Here is a 10,695-nt window from a genome sequence, read left to right as displayed (position 1 = left end):
GTTAGCTGTACTTTGCAGGCACTGCAGGGGCAGCAGGGTCATGTCACACACAGCAGGCAGACAGCCTGCACTAGGGAAAAAAAAACAAGAGGAAGAGGAAGAAGGGAGAGGACAGAGATGGTTACAGCAATCACATGGGGTGTCCGCAGGGCAAGGAGAATCTAGCTGGCTGCAACTGTAGGAAATCAACTTATCTAAATAGGCATCAGGACTCCTGCTGTCACCTTCTCCAAGTATGGGCAGTCATCATCATTATCCGTGACAGGCTGCAATACAGATAGTATGGCTGCAGCAGTCACTGGACATGATGAAATCCGATGCTCTCTGCAGTGTCTGGAGATGACAAACTCTGCAGCAGGTCCCGATGCCTATATAGATAAAAACACTCACCAATCTGTAAACTCACCTTCTAGCAGCCTGACCTGGGAAATCGCAGAATGCTGCTACTTTCTAGTGTTGTCCGGATCATGAACGATTCCGATCTTTGATCCGAATCTCTTTTGTGAGTCGAATCATCCGAATCATCAAAATGAGTGATTTGGATCGCAAAAGGGGCAGGGCCAGGAGCGACACCCCCCCCCCCCCCCCCCCCCGCTCAGCGGGCAGCGGGGTCCTGGAAGCAGAGCAGAGATGGATCGCTCTGTTGGAGGGGAGCCAGGGACAGGTAGATGAGAGAGAGGGGACATGGGTGCCACTGCCAGATATGTGTAGAGCACACATACTGGCTATAATGTGCTGCTCATTATAGGCTGTCTGTTCGGTAGTTGTGCACAGTGAACAAATTGGAAGCTTTTGGCTCAGCTCAGCACAGCTCAGTAACTTTGCAGGCACTGTGATTGCAGGGCCTGCAAAGTTCTAAACATGATCCTCCTGCACTGCTCTAAACAGCTGCACTTCACTTCTGGGAATGCTTTGGGGAATGCTTTCTTTCACTGTGCGATGTTTGCATTCAGAGTATACAGATGAACATATAGGTGAAATATATGTAAAGCATGATTGCAGCATGTGGGTATTGTGTGCAAACAAACATTTCTGCTCTCTGCTCGTCCCTCTTCCCTTCTCTGTCCACTCCCTGCCCTCTGTCCATCTTCTCCCCTTCTCTGTGTGTCCACCCCCCTCCCCTTCTCCTGTCCTGCTAGTCATTTCACCTGCTAGTGTCACAATTCTCTTCCTGGTCTTCGCCCCCATCACCCCCAGCGGCACTAGGGGGTGGAGCTACCATGCGAGAAGGACCCAGCCGGAGCCTGGAGGCTGCAGCCAGCTCCATAATATGCGGCCAGGGCGGCAGGAGCGCCCCCCAGGAAGCCGGCGCCCTGAGCGATCGCTCCGGTCGCTCAGGTCAAAGGCCGGCCCTGACTGCAGATCATCAATAATCTGGTATATATCTGCATTCTTGGTGATACTGCAGATCACCAATGTTCAGATTCTCTCTGCGGGCTGACACCAATCGTTACACAATAGTGCTAAATTCCGTGGTTAATTGTGAAGCCCCCTTACATGCTATCATCACCAAATTTGGCATGTATATTAAGCAGATGAGTAGGAACATGGTAAAAAATAAAAATTTTGTGAAAAGACCTTATAGTTTTTGGATTAAACGATTTTAAAGTTTCATAGGAAAAATGGTTTTTAAACTGTGTAAAATGACACTGCTGCAGTACAGGGTACTGCATTCCGAGTTCTGTATACATATTGTATACATTTCATGAAAACAGACAGCGTGGGGTCCCCCCTCCCAAGCCTCCTTAACCCCTTGTCCCCCATGCAGGCTGGGATAGCCAGAATGCGGAGTCCCGGCCACGTGGGGCTTCGCACCCTGAGCTATACCAGCCCGCATGGTTCATGGTATGGGGGGGCTCTGGAGGTGAGGGGCGGCTAACCTCCCCCTCTCCCCCAGAGCCCTTGTCCAATCTATGGATAAGGGGCTCTTCCCCACCTCCGGTGCCCCAGGAGGAGGTGGGGGCCGCCGACGTACTGGGGGGTTCATGGTGCCATCCGGGGGTCCCCTTTAACAAGCAGACTCCGGAAGCCACCCCCTCCCCAGGAGAAATGAGTATAGGGGTACACAGTACCCCTTACCCATTTCAGCAGAGAGTTAAAAAACAAACAAAAAAAAAACACGACAACGAAAAAAGTCCTTTGTTGCTCTGGATTAACCAGGAATACTTGCCTTGCAATAATCCCACGCCAGTCTCATCAGGAGTGGTCCCACACCAGTATCCTCAGGAGTGGTCCCACGCACCCGCCCAACTCCTGGGGCTGAATGGCTATAGACAGCCTCTGCAATCTGTATTGCATAAGCTAGAAACACAAAAATTGTTTGCTAAAACAAGAATTTTCGGCAAACAGTGTCATAAACAAAATGGCTGCTGGGGAATTCCCGTTCCCCGGAGGCCACCTCAGAGTGTCAGACTGAGCGTTATTTCACATAAATAGGTGGGTCCAGGGGACCAGAGCACCTCCTGCTCTGGTCACCTGGACCCACCTGTCAAGAACCGGCCTGCGGCACGCCTGCGTATACGGTTCCCGACTGCGGGTTTGACCAGATTAAGCGGGGAACAGCCTTATTTAAACTACAAACAAGGCTGGGACCCCTCAAACACTTCCCACTGCCACCACTAGCGTTGCTAGACACGTTCACTCAGCTATCGAGTGCTCAATACGCAATCTGCGTTTTCGTATTTGGGTCAGCTCTGCGCTTAGGCCAAATACGAGAGCGCCACGCACACACACACCGTTGCAATCTTACACTATAGTGAAGCAAAACCACTAACAGTCGTTCCGAACGATACTGTTAGACTTCCCACTCGGCTGTCGAGTGCAGAAGTGCCCCATACACACAATGCAATTACACTCTCATACGGTAGCGTTGCTCAAACGTACAATCCAGCAAGGACTTATACACAGTTACACTTCCGTCTCTTCTAGGCTATGAGTGTTAGTTTAGTACGGCAGAAGTCAAGCTTATTAAATAACGATTTAATATTCCATAGAAAGAAATAGAACAATGCAGAACAGAATATATACAAAAGATTACAAAAAGCAAAAATAAAAAGTTACAAAATTAAAGTTACAAAGATACACACACGGATATTTGCGTAAAAATAAAAACGGGGATTAAAAACGTTACCAACTTGAAGGTCTCAACGTTGTCGGCAGGAGCATGCCGCTTGTTCGACCAGAAGTCGAGATCATCTCTAGCTATGCGCTATCTCCAAGAGAAGATCTTTATTAGGTATCTGCCTCTGCTTTTTATACTCTGAACTACGCCTGGAGGCTGCAACTTCCTTGGGGAGGGGAGGAACTAGGTTTTAATTAAATCTCAGACATATTCCATTTCCAGGTAAAAGTCTATACATCAAAGATTGTGAAGTGAGGCTTTCAACTCCAGGTGAAAACTTGATTAAGGCTTTTTCCTCTCTCTGTTTTTAAAGTCTGCAGAGATTCCAACCCCCTTCCAATAGCTGTAATTTACAGGGTATCGTTTGCACCTCCACTAATAATTTAATTTCCAGTAGCCTGTCATGTACATTTCCAACATTCCTGTGTTAGTCTCCAGACTCTGGTCCTCTTGCTTTGTGTATTGAGACAATGGGCTGTCTCCTGAGTTCAAAAAGCCAGGCAGATAATCCCATTAGCACTCTCAGAGGAACTGCATACAGAAACTCAAAGCACCTCATATGGTCAAGACAATCACCCATTTCCTTGCCCCAAGCAACTCAAGGTAACAGCTCCCTTCTGGCAGACCTACACGGAACACAGGCAGAAAAATGAAAGAATATGTTCCTTTATTCCTAACATCATCAGCAACCCAATATATCACCACACCACCATCTATGTGAAAAATCTCTGGTTTCGCCACTCTAGTGTGGCCTCCAGCGTTTCAGGATTTCCCAGTGGCCATTTTGATCGCATCACTGTTTGCCGAAATTTCTTGTTTCAATGACAACATTTTCGTGTTCATAGCCTCTGCTATACAGATGCAGAGGCTGACTGTGACCTTTCAGTGGCGGGAGTTCGTCGGTGTGGGAGAGTGGTGAGATGTCCTAAGAGGATATTGGCGTGGGACCACTTCTAAGGATACTGGTGTGGGATTTTTCACAAGGTAAGTATCCCTGCTTAATTTAGAACAATAAAGGACTTTTTTTCGTTGTCGTGTTTTTATTTCTTTTTTTAACTCTGCTGAAATGGGTAAGAGGTACCGTGTACCCCTATACTCATTTCTCCTGGGGAGGGGGTGGCTTCCGGGGTCCGCTTGTTAAAGGGGAACCCCGGATGGCACCATGAACCCCCCAGGACGTCGGCGGCCCCCACCTCCTCCTGGGGCACCGGAGGTGGGGAAGAGCCCCTTATCCATGGATTGGACAAGGGCTCTGGGGGAGAGGGGGAGGTTGACCGCCCCTCTCCTCCAGAGCCCCCCCATACCATGGACCATGCGGGCTGGTATAGCTCAGGGTGCGAAGACCCACGTGGCCGGGACTCCTCATTCTGGCTATCCCAGCCTGCATGGGAGACAAGGAGTTAAGGAGGCTTGGAAGGGGGGACCCCACGCTGTCTGTTTTCATGAAATGTACACAATATGTATACAGAACTCGGAATGCAGTAACCTGTACTGCAGCAGTGTCATTTTACACAGTTTAAAAACCATTTTTCCTATGAAACTTTGAAATCTATTTGCTCAAAAACTATAAGGTCTTTTCACAAATTTTTTTTGACCATGTTCCTACTCATCTGCTTATTATACATGCCAAATTTGGTGATGATAGCATGTACAGGGGCTTTACAATTAACCGCAGAAGTTGGCACTATTGACTTCAATAGAAATGCACTCGGAACACGAAAATTCGGAACACGAAATTCGGTTTTCGCATGCGGTACACGAAATTTCGACAAAATCGGAATTCAGCTGTTCCGATCAACCCTAGAAGCGATCACCTGCGCAGAAGCGTATTGCAAAAATACGCTTCCGCGCAATGCATAAAACTTGCGTGGCTTCCGGTCCTCCGCAGGAACCGCGTGAAGACAAACGTATGCAGTCACGTGAGGGATGCAACAAAAACGTCACTTCCGTCACATAAAGCTGCACTGCGTCAGTATAAAAAAAAAACTATGCGGGTGTAGTCCCGTTTTTTTTTTTTTTTTTATGGGACCCATTGGATGGGAGACATCCCTGTTACCAGCGACTCACCTCTCCCCTCACACCCACGTATCTACTTTTTATGACGAGTCAATTGCTATTTATACCCCCATATTTCTGCAGTTTTCACCTTATGGCGAGATATTTAGTTTTACAACCCACACGTAGTTTTACAACCCCCAGGCTACACAGACTCATTAAAGAAGTCTTGATCCTGAATATGTAGCCTAAATCTAATGAAAATTAGAAACGATGGCCCTTAACAGGCAAAACTGGCCAGAGCAATGCACCTGTGACTAATTTGCATAACCCCGCCTCCTCCTGATGCTACCCTTCTGTGGATCTATATCAATACATCATGTTTGTTTTTACATGTTGTGTTGCTTGTCAGGATCTGGACAAATACCGGGGCCTTGATTCACAAAAGAGTGCTAACTGTTAGCACTGCCGTTTTCACGCGAATTTTCACGTGTGTGCGCGATCACGAATTTTCACGCGCAATTAAACGTTTTCACGCACAGCGAAATCGTTATTGTTTTTGCACGCAAACTCGAATTTGTGTGCGAAAACAATAGCGATTTCACGCGAAAATTCGTGTTTGTGCGTGAAAACGTTTGCGCGCAAAAATTCGCGATCGCGTGCAAACGCGAAAAAATTGCGTGAAAACGGCCGTTCAAACAGTTAGCACTCTTTTGTGAATCAAGCCTATGGTGTATATAATCTATATAAAACAATAGCGATTTCACGCGAAAATTCACATTTGCGCTTGAAAATGTTTAATTGCACGTAAAAATTCACGATCGCGTGAAAACGTGAAAATTTGTGCGAAAACGGCCGTGCTAACAGCACTCTTGTGAATCAAGCCCATAGTGTATATAATCTATATATGAATGAAATAATGATGGAGAAGGTACTTTTGTATTACGCATCCAGCAGAGCAGCTGATGTAACTGAGCCTGTTACCGGGGCTCACCGCAGCTGAACGGCAGACTGCGGAAGGACGGTGTGGGACTTAGACGTGTTTATGGGGCGGGAGAAAGCCCCGGGTAAATATCAGAGTTTTAGTATTGTTCGTCTCTGAGTCTCTTTAAAGTCCTTCGACAGGAAGTTGCAAGGTCTCCTGGGATTTGACCTCGAAAAAATGCAATCTCCTTGCCTTTTTTGTATGCAATTTTCTAATGCAGTCACTGCGATTGCAAGTTTCTAAAATCGCATCATACTACTGTGTACAATTCATCACAATTTTCATTATTTTTAAAAAGGCTTTGCAATTGAAAAAAATGCATGATGTTATAAGAACACAGCGCAACGCAGTCTGTTTGTACAGGCCCTAATGCACTAATCCTTAATCTGCACTGACAGCACATGTAAGGCTGGGTTCACATAGGATATAGCGTGAAACGCTGCGTATTATGTCATGTTGTAAGTTAATGTTGTGTGCGGTGTTTGTGCGTTTGTGGTGCGTTTGCAATGCGTTTTCCATGTGTTTTAATGCGTTTGCATATACAAAATGCATATGCGTTTTGTATACGTTTTCCATGCATTGTTAGATTTCCATTCATGCAAATCACTTGGAAGACAGCAGGAAACCAAAATACAGCAAAAAAAATATTTTGGGGGAAAAAACGCATGAAAAACGCATACTATTGCGTTCCCATTGACTTTCATTTTGGGCGTTTTGTGGGTACGCATTCCACACAGGGAGTCAAGAAGCCGCTACTGCCACACATCTAACCGAGCCTTTTCGAGCACGCCAGATTGATGCCAGTCTGAACGTAAATCGATCGGGCTTCCAAAGTGCAGTATTAGTCTCTGGCAAATTCAGGCCAGTTTCACTCTGAATTTTGGCGGAAGCCTGGCGGCTGCACTGCCGACAGCATTCTTCGGGGATTACTGCGTTAGTACGCTTTAACTCCTATCTGGCAGCCGGCAAAGCAGGAAATGACACTAACTTCCTATGGCCGAAGAATCCCCAAGCCCCCAGCAGCCGTCCTGTCCCGCGTCGATCCTCGACGAGCCTCAGTTCTCCCGCCGCCAGCTACTTTCGGATTCGCTGCCGGGCCACTGCGCCTGCGTGGCTCTGGCCAGTGCTATTGCAGAGGGGAACGCAAAGAAAGGATACGCTTGGCAGGGCTGCGCTGGCCCCGACTTACAAGTCGAGGTACGGGACGGAGCGGCAGTGGGGGAACGGAGACTCATGGAGACTAGCCGTGGGACAGGACAACTGCTGCGGGCTTGGGGAAGCCACAGGTAAGTGAAACAATGTGTTTATTTTGTATCTTCAGCTCCGCTTTAAACAATACCAGTTGCCTGGTAGCTCTGCTGCTCTATTTGTCTGCAGTCATGTCTGAATTAGACTAGAAACAAGCATGCAGCTAATCTTTTCAGATCTGACAATAATGTCAGAAACACCTGATCTGCTGCATGCTCGTTCAGAGTATATGGCAAAAAGTAATAGAGGCAGATGGCCAGCAGGGAAGCCAGGCAACTAGTACTGAAGTAAATATGGCAGCCTCCATATCTTTCACTACAGTTGTCCTTTAAAATCCTGAGGCTTCCCCCTCTCCAGGTAAGTAGCCCATAGGGGTTGTTTTTTTTCCTCACAGGTTTACTTTAACAGTAATTGAGAATACACTACATATGCGCATGATGGGACGTAGCAGCAGTGGGGTGGCAAATAATGCCATTAGGGCCCTTTTCCACTAGAGCGATTGTGATTGCTGAATCGCAAAATCGCAGTTAGTTGTTACTTTATCATAGAAATCACGAGAAGTATTTTCCACTACAGTGATTCGATTTGGAAATCGCTAATCGCAAACGCTTGCTGGAGCGATTTTTACAATGATAATGCAATGCAAATGAAAATCACAAATCGCAATCGCATAACAGAATTAATGAAAAATCGCAATCGCAATCGCTGGCGTTTGTGATTTGTGATTGCGATTGCTAGTGGAAAAGGGCCCTACAGAGCCTTCACATCCGCGTTTATGTCCTGTACGCGTTCGAAGTTCGAACAAAGCTCATAATGGGCATGCGTGTGACTTGCAGCTCAATGACGAAGGCAGAAGCTCTAATACTGACCACAAGGTGGTGATCTGTTCACGTATAATAAGTGGAACGCACGGTTAATACGAGGTGGAACGCACAGACCGGAAGCTGTTTAGGCAGAGGCAGGATGTAGAGAAGAGAAGTCGCTGGAGCCTCGGACATCAGAAGCAGAAACCTTTACGGTGCGGTGTCGAGTTATCCTTCTCTGTGAGACGAGCGAATAGTAAGTTGCACTTTTGTTTAAATCCCTGAAGCTCCAGTTGCGGCTTTGAGCTGCAGGTAATTGTGCTGACAGTTTCATGCAAGGCCCGTGCTACAGCTTATGCACACCATGCAGTTTTCACATCAAATTGACCAATCAATAATTTCCACATGTCCAGTCTGCTTTGGATCGAGGAAAAAAATCTACGTTGAACAGTATTGGTTTCAAAATCATTCCCTTTCTTAAACCTCATCTACACAGCAAAATTTTCCATTAGATCGGTTCTATTAGATAATTTCCAACCGGTGCAATCAGATTGTGTTAAATTTTGCAATAGATTTTGGGTACTCATCAAAGCAAAATCGATCGCAAAATTGATATGAAACAATTTGCACGTCTACACACGATGAAATTTTATATTAGAACCATCTAATAGATCCGTCTATCTGATGGAAAATTGTACCGCTTAGATGAGGCTTAAATTGGAAGATCAGGCATGTTAAAAATGTATTAATTGATCAGTTGATGTGTGGTTAAAATGGTGTGTATAAGCCACTAGTGGCACTAATCTAGTTTAGGGGACCCAGTAAAAACCTCATAGGGAAGCGTGATCCAATTACAGCATCCGCTACAGCATAAAGCATTGTGATTGGCTAAACAGTGTGTGCGTAGTTTGGTACAACCTATTGGAAACCTAGCAGTTCAGGAGGGTGTCGTTAGCCAATCACGTTAGCAGAATTTCCCTATGAGGATTCACTCTTTGTCCCCTAAAGTAGTCTACGTTCTTTACACAGTATGCTGATTGCCATCCTTTCCATAGAAGGACATGCTGTATGGCTGTGGCGAAGCAGTGTACCTGTCTTCTGAAAATTGTGAACTTAATGATCACTTAACGGTCTTTCAGATTGAGTCTCTGTGTAACTTGAGTTAGTTGATTTTATTATTTTTATTGGAATGGACTTTTTATTTGCTGGTTCATGCATGGATTTGCATATAGATGTAATGTACAAAGATACCAGTCCCTGCTATCTCTTCGATCTTCTACACCATCATGCACCCCGGCTGACACGCTGTTCTCCACATCTCTCCTGTAGCCCCTAATCATGCTCTGTAAGGGTACATACATATGTCTAATTTTTCTCAACGACTTTTCATTCAAACCGGTCATTTGAACGAAAGTTTGATGTGTGTACGATCGATTGTTAGACTGATAGCAGCATTCTTGACTGATCCGCTTGGCGGATCCATTGGACTACGTACACACGCACTACCGCTGGCAACGACGGGTCCTGTCGACTGAATGTCCGCCCAGCGGGAGGGTCCGGCGGACCCGTTGTTGCCAGCGGTAGTGCGTTTGTACGCACCTTAACTGTCGTTCAAACGACAGCTCCATACATGTGTACAAACGACTGGGAGTCGTTTGTACAAGTAATTGCCATACAAACATAAAGTCTTTTGATCAGTTGTTTAATCTGGTCCATTGTTCTATCCAGTCTATTGACCAGTCAAATGACATGTAAATTAGCATATCAGTTTGTCTGTGCACAAGGTGTCTGAATGACTTTTTGTTTGAATGACAAGTCGTTCATACATTCGGTTTGAACGACAATCAGACGTGTGTACGCACCTTAAAGGACTTACGAGCCCCCCCCCAAAAGTTAAGTACCTGCCTGACATTTGAATGCACGGAGGATGCCATCTGTGCCCTCCATGCAGTTCCGCCGGGTCCCCACAGTTAAATTGTCCCCCCGGGCCGCTCCCGACCCCACAGCCCGGGTCGGGCTCTCCTGCCTCTAGCAAAATGGTCGCCTGAGCTAGCTGCGGCTGCGCATTCCGCACAGACGTGAGTGCGGCTGCGCAGCTCTAGGGCCTCCCCCCGATCCACGCTACAGGAAATAGACGTTTTAACTGCGGGGACCCGTTGGAACTGCATGGAGGGCACATATGGCGTCCCCCGTGCATTCAAATTTCAGGCATGTACTTAACTTTTTTTTTTCTATTTGGGCTCGTAAGTCCTTTAAAGTGGGATTTCACCATAAAAATCAAATTTCCACAGCAACTGGTCTGAGTGTATGAGGTGATAAAGATGCTAATCCTGCACTCAAAACTTTTTCTGCTGTTATGGTTTGGAGTTATGACATATCTTAGGAGCACTGGCCCTTTAATAGCCATTGCCATTCAGTTGCATGTTGGTTTTTTTTTTAATCTATAATATATTCCTCCTTTTCCCTTTATTTCCCTGTCTAACTACCTAGCTGAAACATGATCCTCTGCTCACTTGTGTTTACAAGCAAGGCTGAGGTGACTC

At 46.3% G+C, this 10,695-nt stretch overlaps 1 protein-coding gene across 1 annotated transcript in view; it reads left to right on the top strand.

Annotated features, from left to right (window-relative positions):
• Positions 1-8,301: 8,301 nt before the first annotated feature.
• Positions 8,302-10,695, top strand: part of LOC137534714 (zinc finger protein 585A-like) — a 53,928-nt gene continuing 51,534 nt past the window's right edge. Inside the window, exon 1 of the mRNA XM_068256330.1 lies at positions 8,302-8,408. The gene's annotated coding sequence lies outside the window, so the exon portion shown is untranslated. The remainder of the gene's footprint in view (positions 8,409-10,695) is intronic.

This window comes from Hyperolius riggenbachi, chromosome 10, assembly GCF_040937935.1.
Source record: "Hyperolius riggenbachi isolate aHypRig1 chromosome 10, aHypRig1.pri, whole genome shotgun sequence".
NCBI lineage: Eukaryota > Metazoa > Chordata > Amphibia > Anura > Hyperoliidae > Hyperolius > Hyperolius riggenbachi.
This window is presented reverse-complemented; position numbering and strand designations above follow the sequence as displayed.